This window comes from Bison bison, unplaced genomic scaffold (assembly GCF_000754665.1).
Source record: "Bison bison bison isolate TAMUID 2011002044 unplaced genomic scaffold, Bison_UMD1.0 scf7180017864466, whole genome shotgun sequence".
Classification (NCBI taxonomy): domain Eukaryota; kingdom Metazoa; phylum Chordata; class Mammalia; order Artiodactyla; family Bovidae; genus Bison; species Bison bison.
In genome coordinates this window covers 7,336,627-7,343,894 of record NW_011495027.1, presented here as the reverse complement: position 1 = coordinate 7,343,894, position 7,268 = coordinate 7,336,627, and the positions used below count along the sequence as shown (strand labels likewise).

At 42.0% G+C, this 7,268-nt stretch overlaps 1 protein-coding gene across 4 annotated transcripts in view; it reads left to right on the top strand.

Moving 5' to 3' along the window:
- Positions 1-1,960: 1,960 nt before the first annotated feature.
- Positions 1,961-7,268, top strand: part of LOC105003311 (trichohyalin-like) — a 17,705-nt gene continuing 12,397 nt past the window's right edge. For 3 of the 4 annotated variants that reach the window (XM_010860373.1, XM_010860371.1, XM_010860369.1), the window contains exon 1: positions 1,971-2,113. The gene's annotated coding sequence lies outside the window, so the exon portion shown is untranslated. Of the gene's footprint in view, positions 2,114-7,268 lie in introns of all 4 variants that reach the window. The other variant, XM_010860370.1, reaches the window with a different exon arrangement.

Below are 7,268 nucleotides of genomic sequence, written 5' to 3'. Positions count from 1 at the left end.
TTCTTCCTTAACCAATACTATATTTTGTGAACAAGATTTATAGAATACATTTCTTAAAAGATATTTTATCTTGCAATAATTTTCCATGGAACTCTTTCTGGAGTTCTCCCATGGAAGCTGGGAGATAACTCCAAGGGTATTTTTCTTCAGTAATAATAATAAATTAGCATAATTAAATAATATTAAAATAAGTTATTATAAACATTAAAATATGATAAATAATAAAATAACAATAAAAATGTTGATTTAAAGACTAAAAGAGTTAGCTAGCTTTATATTCTACATCTTTAAAATCATATTTTTATTTTATAGCCTCATGGAACAAAATAAAAACCAAAACAAAAGAGTGAGGCAAAAAGAGAGGGCAGGCAGGATGCTGTGATCCAGTTGATGAGGGAAAAAAAATTTTTTTCTCTGGACTTGGGTCAGTGCCCAACCCTCATTGTCAGTATCTGTGTCTCAGTAAGTTCAGGGTCACTATCCTTAACCCAGTTAAATTTCAACTCTAGAAGTTACAAGTTTAAGACACTTTAAAAATCTGTCTCTGATATTGTTGGGTATACTTTTAGTGGTTTGACAGAATTTTCAACTGTAAACACTATGATTGATTCTATTTTATGAGATGAGCTCATGGCAATCCAGGTAGAGATCCTACTTTTCTACCTGCTCTTGCATCCAGGTGATTAGAAGTATATGTACCTTACTTGTGGGTCTATGCCAGAGAACCTTGAGCCTGTTCTCCACCAGTCACTCTTATCCATCTTACTATCTGGGAAAGATTGAAGGCAGGAGAACAAGGGGACGATAGAGGATGAGATGGTTGGATGGTATCACCAACTCGGTGGACGTGTTTGAGCAGGCTCCGGTAGTTTGTGATGGACAGGGAAGCCTGGCGTGCTGTAGTCCACGGGGTCACAAAGAGTTGGACATGACAGACAGACTGAACTGAACTGATCTGGATATCAGCTGATGTGGCAGCAGTCAACCTTTGAATTTCCACATATTTGTGATGTCTTAGTGGGTACCAAACAGCAGAATGGAAGGAACCTGAAATTCTGAATGACTCTCTGGAACCTAGAGTGGTGGGACTGTAATATGTCTTCTAAGTTATAGAATCACCGTCCCAAACCATCTCTATCTCCAGTGTCCTCACTTTATTCTCTCTTTCTGTCATCAGAGAGAGGGAGCTCAAACATGACTCAGCATTCCTAGTAACCTTCAAAGTCTCTGCCTGCGGAATACAGTCTATGAACCAAGTCTTTCAACTTTATTCTCAGTGAGTCTGTTACACTGGTTACATGGACCTGATTACTTAGGGGCTGAGTAGCCCCTACTTTAATACATCTGCTCACTGCCTTCATTTGCTTTAAAATCTATTTCCTCCAGTTACTTTTTTAAAAAGACTGACTCACTTTTTAAGATCCAACAGAAATGATACCTCCTCAGTGAAGCTATGCATGAAAAGTGAAAGTGCTAGTGACTCAGTTGGGTTTAATTCTGTGACCCCATGGACTATACCCTGCCAGGCTCCTCTGTCCATGGAATTCTTCAGGCAAGAATACTGGAATGGGTAGCCTTTCCCTTATCCAGGGGATCTTCCCCACCCAGGGATCCAACCCAGGTCTGCTGCATTGCAGGCGGATTCTTTACCAGCTGAGCCACAGGGAAGCCCAATTAATAAGGGCACTTTTAAAAGAGAGACAGACAGGAAAAAAAAAAAAAAAAGATTCAAAGCAAAAAATTAAAACCCAAAACCCCTCTATTGCCTTACCAAAATTATCCCTGAGAAACAATTACATCGGCTGCTATATTCCTACTGTGGAGTAAGGGCCCCGAAGACAACTGTGGAGGACGGAGCTGCCTGGATTTTGCCCACATTCTGAGTCTCTAGCCTCAGTTAAGAAAGAAAAAAACCTGTAGCAATTAACCGTAGGATACTGCATGTGTCCTTTCGGTTTCATTACTCAGAAACCTCACCCATAACACATGGCTGTAAAAACCTGCTCGCCTTTCAACTTTTAAGGAGCAGAGCAGGTTTCCGGAGGAACCAGACTCAAGGGGAACCCCAGGGAAGAGCCAAAGCAGCTGGGAATTTGATACCCCGGTGCTCCAAGTAAGTTTCCTCCTACACTTCCCCTTCCAAGCACATTTTTGTTAGCTAACAACAGTGGATCCCCTGGCGTAGACCCCACACTGCGGGAGGGGAGGCTGCCGGCTGCCTGGGCGGGAGGGTGTGAGGGCCGTTTTGCGTCTTCCTTTGGATCTGATGCGGCTGCGAAATCATGTCCCTGCATACGCTGCTCCTCCCAGGGACTCAGTCCCGGGCTGCTGCAAAGAGCCTCCCTTGGGAGGAGGAATCCACCCCGCCTCACCTTCGGAAAAGCGGGCTGAAGTCCTTTTTAGGACTGAGGGACTAAATCCCGCCTCCTAAAAGAGGAGCTGAGTGGGGTTGCCCCCTCCTCTCTCTTCCCTCTTCCCTCCTCCTCCCACCTAAGACACCTCCTGATTACTCTGCTGGGTAGTGGCAAAACAGAAAGGAAGGTCCTCAACATACGGAGGAGCCTGGTGGACTGCAGTCCATGGGCTCGCTAAGAGTTGGACACGACTGCGCGACTTCACTTTCACTTTTCACTTCATGCATTGGAGAAGGAAATGGCAACCCACTCCAGTGTTCTTGCCTGGAGAATCCCAGGGATGGAGGAGCCTGGTAGGTTGCCATCTATGGGGTCGCACAGAGTTGGACACGGACACGACTGATGCGACTTAGTAGCAGCAGCAACATACAAGTTTATTTTTAAAAATTCTTATTACATATTAACCATGTATAATATTCCAAAAATTCTGCAGAGTTGCATGTATGTGAAATAATTCATTCTCACACTTTCCCTTAAAATAAACCATAAGGTCTAAGCCTATTTTTTCTCCTTCATTGTTTCCAAATGTGTAGTCCTTACCAAAAACAAAGCAAGACAAAAACACAAACATTATTTTCAGTTTCAGTTTCTTGTTCTATTCCCTTTGTGAGAATGAAAAACATGTCTCAGTTTCTTTTCAACTTCTGTAAAATGGCTCAGAAGGTAAAGAATCTGCCTGCAATGCAAGAGACGAGTTTGTTCCCTGAGTCGGAAAGATCCCCATGCAGAAAAGAATGGCTACCCTCTCCAGTATTCTTGCTTGGAGAATTCCAGGGATAGAGGAGCCTGGTGGGCTACAGTCCATGGGGTTGCAGGTCAGACAAGACTGATCAACTAACACTTTCCATAAAATAGCAGCAGAAAAGTGGGAGGAAAAAAGAGAGCAAGGATGAGTGGTAAATAACTGGGAGCTTTTTCTGGAACTCACTGATCTGAAGAGCTCTGGAATAGATATGTTAATCCGTCAACTTTCTTTTGCATGTAAATTAGTCTTGAGATCAGAACTCTTAATTTCTCCTTCAAAATGGTATGTGAGGAATGGAGAGGTGAGAGAGAATATAGCCTGATGGTCTGGACTGAAGGATTCAGATGCTGGCTTTAGTTCTGGGAAAACTCAGCTTTTCCATTTGTACCAGTGGTAGCTGGAGCTGACAGCCTCACATCCTGTCACATAGCCAGGACAGCAGCCCATGGTGTGGAAAGAACCCTGCCTGGAGAGATGAGAGATTAGGATCTTCTCCTGGTTCTTTGGAGAGGGGGTAGGGGAAAGACACATTTTCTCCATCCATGACCTCAAGTTTTCTCACTTGTATATGCATTGAGAGACTCATCACGGTTCTCAACAGGGCTCCACACTAGATTCACTACCTACACCTTTTTTTTTTGAGTGAAGACCAAGACCATACTTGACTCAGACAGTTCTGGCTGGTTTTATTTATTGAATAAGGAAAAAAAATGATACCCCAAAACAAATAGGCAGCCTAAACATGGCAGCCTCATTTTATGCCCAGTCACACCCTTAAAAGTTGGGAAACAAGCATGTTGCCTCCTGGCCTTGGTTGTAAGCCATTGCTCAGGTCCAAGTTGCCTCTGACACCCCGTGGGGCTGCTTGTTTCTGGATACTTTCTGAAAATTGGGAAGGACCAACTCAGCACTTCTGGGAGACAAGCAGTGCTTCCTTCTTCCAGGGAAGTTATCTCAAACTTCCCTGGTGGCTCAGATGGTAAAGCATCTGCCTACAATGAGGGAGACCTGGGTTCAATCCCTGGGTCGGGAAGCTCTCCTGGAGAAGGAAATGGCAACCCACGCCAGTATTCTTGCCTGGAAAATCCCATGGACGGAAGAGCCTGGTAGGCTACAGTCCATGGGGTCACAAAGAGTTGGACATGACTGAGCTACTTTCTTTCTTTCTTTCTTCTTCCTTAATGTAGTCCTGTGGTAGACATGTCCAAGAGTTGTGCAGACCCTCCTGAGGGAAGAGTTCAGTTCTGAGTCTTTTTACATGGATATTTTTGAACAGTTATACTTCACCGAAGAACAGATATTCTTCATTGACTTTTTAATTAAGATATACTTTTTATTGGTTTATTACACACATGTTTTTCTTTCTTTTTTTTTTAACATACATCTTTTTCTTGATGTTGACCCACATTTCTATTTGGAAAAACAAAACCAATTTTCTGATGACCCAATTTCCCTACACAGAGGGTGATTGTTAAACTGTGTGGCCAAAAGGATTTTGATGACTTCTAAAAAAGAAAAGAAACAAAAACTGTTTCCCTTTTGGATCCCAAACTCCTCCAATCTCTTGAATAGTATAAATGGTTCTAAAGATACTGTATTTCATTGATTTGTCATATGTCAAACTGGAGTTGTCAATCATCACAGATTTTGATGAATACTTGCTATCCCTATCACTAATTCTAAGCTGTTCTCAACAACTAAGACCAGGGAACAGAAGAGATGCATGAAATCTGTGTCTTAACATTTCATGGTTTGTGTTCCCAAGGTCATCTTAGTCCCAGGTCCTCCCTCAGCATTAGCTTCACTGCTCTGTTTTATTTTTAATATGTTTTCCTGGGAAAGTCTTCTTTCAGAATACACCAGAGTATGTTACCTGAAAAAAGATACTTTCATTTTTAAAATGCAGTGACTTGGAGATCCATAAAGATTAATAGAAAGGAAATCACTAATTTAGTAGCAGGAGATGTGGTTTATGAAGATTTTCCTACTTATTGTTTGGTAGGAAATGCCAAATTTCCTACCAAATATTTGGTCGCTAAGTTGCCTAGGAAATAGGTAGGAAATACCAAATTTCCTACCAAATATTTGGTCACTAAGTTGCGTAGGAAATACCAAATTTCCTACCAAATATTTGGTCGTTATTTGGTTGCTAAGTTGCGTCTGACTGTTTGTGACCCCTGCACAAACTGCAGCACACCTGCAGTCCACCTGCAGACCCCTGGTGGACTGCAGCACACCAGGCTCCTCTGTCCTCTCCTATCTCGTGGAGTTTGCTCACATTCACGTTGATACTACATGGATATGGTAAATGATTAAAAAATCATTTAGATGTGTAGTTTTGTACAGATTTGTAGTTTCAGAGTTATTGATCATTCATCATGGCTGACTTATCCAGTACTGTGAATGCTTGTGGCGACCTTCCTGGATGCCTTCAATGATGGTGGTTCCTTGTTTGGAGAACATCTATCCTCGTGTGGAAACTGAGCAGCTATGCAGAAGGAGGTTTCCACAAAAATGGTCCTGTCAAAGATGGCTTACAGAGAAGATGTAATGGAGTACTCCAGGCTTCCCTGGCTGCTCAGTGGTAAAGAACCCGTCTGCCGGTGTAGGAGACACAAGTTCAAAGCCCTGGGTCAGGAAGATCCCCTGGAGGAGGGCATAGCAACCCACTCCAGTATTCTTGCCTGGAATCCCATGGACAGAGGAGCCTGGTAGGCTACAGTCCAGGGGGTCACAAGAGAGTCGGACACGACTTAGCACCTAAACAACAACAACAATGGACTACTCCATCAAATATGACAAACCAGTCATTGAAGAAGTACATGATAATTTGTCTTAATGGTTGATGCTTCATGTTACCTCTGATACCTTGAAGCCACACTGTTATCCACAGGTTTACTACCATTCATAGTAGAAAGATTCTGATTCTTTTGAGTAGAGTGTTCTAATAGATTATATTACTACAATTTGTGGCCTTCTCTCCCAAGCTCAGTGCTTCCTTGGTGGCTCAGATGGTAAAGAATCCACCTGCAATGCAGGAGACCTGCAATGGGTTCGATCCCTGGGTTGGGAGGATCTCCTGGACAAGGGAATGGCAACCCACTCCAGTATTCTTGCCTGGAATACTGACAAGACATGGACAGAGGAGCCTGGAGGTATACAGTCCATGGGATTGCAAAGAGTTGGAAACAACTTAGCAACTAACACTCACACTTTCCCAAAGTCAGGCAATTTTTCTGGAAATCTGTCTGACCACTGAAGCAAAGTCAGTACAGAATTCAGATGTCCTCCTTGACTGAAACTTATAAACACACTTAAGTTATTTTGAGCTTGTTGCTTTTACTGTGTACTCTCTCCCATTCATTGTAACCCAAGTTTCTCTGGGAAGATTCTCTTACTAGATATTTCTTTACTTTGCTTTTAGTGGTATTACTGTAAATCATGTCCTATATATTGAATCTCAGGATGCTGCAAATGTGAGGAACCATAATATGAAAAATCTTAGGATGCTACAACTGTGAGCAACCATAATACAAACCAACATTTCATACAGAAGACTCAGGGGGCTTAGAAAGTTGCTAGTAGTCTTAGAGTATTTCAGTTTCTTTTTCTGAGGTGGGAGTAATTCAAGTTTCCTTAAACAGTTTTATTGAGGTGTAAAACAAACACCATAAATTTAATGCATTTAAAATTTACAGTTGATACAAATGTACCAAATTGAGAAAGGAGTACATCAAGGCTACATATTGTCACCCTGCTTATTTAACTTATTTGTAGAGTACATCATGTGAAATGCCAGGCTGGATGAAGCCCAAGTGGGAATCAAGATTGCTGGGAGAAATATCAATAACCTCAGATATGCAGATGACACCACCCTTATGGTAGAAAGCAAAGAAAAACTAAAAAGCCTCTTGATGAAAGTGAAAAAGGAGAGTGAAAAAATTGGCTTAAAGCTCAACATTCAGAAAACTAAGATCATGGCATCCAGTCCCATTACTTTGAGGCAAATAGATGGGGAAACAGTGGAAACAGTGAGACTTTATTTTCTTGGGCTCCAAAATCACTGCAGATGGTGACTACAGCCATGAAATTAAAAGATGCTTGCTCCT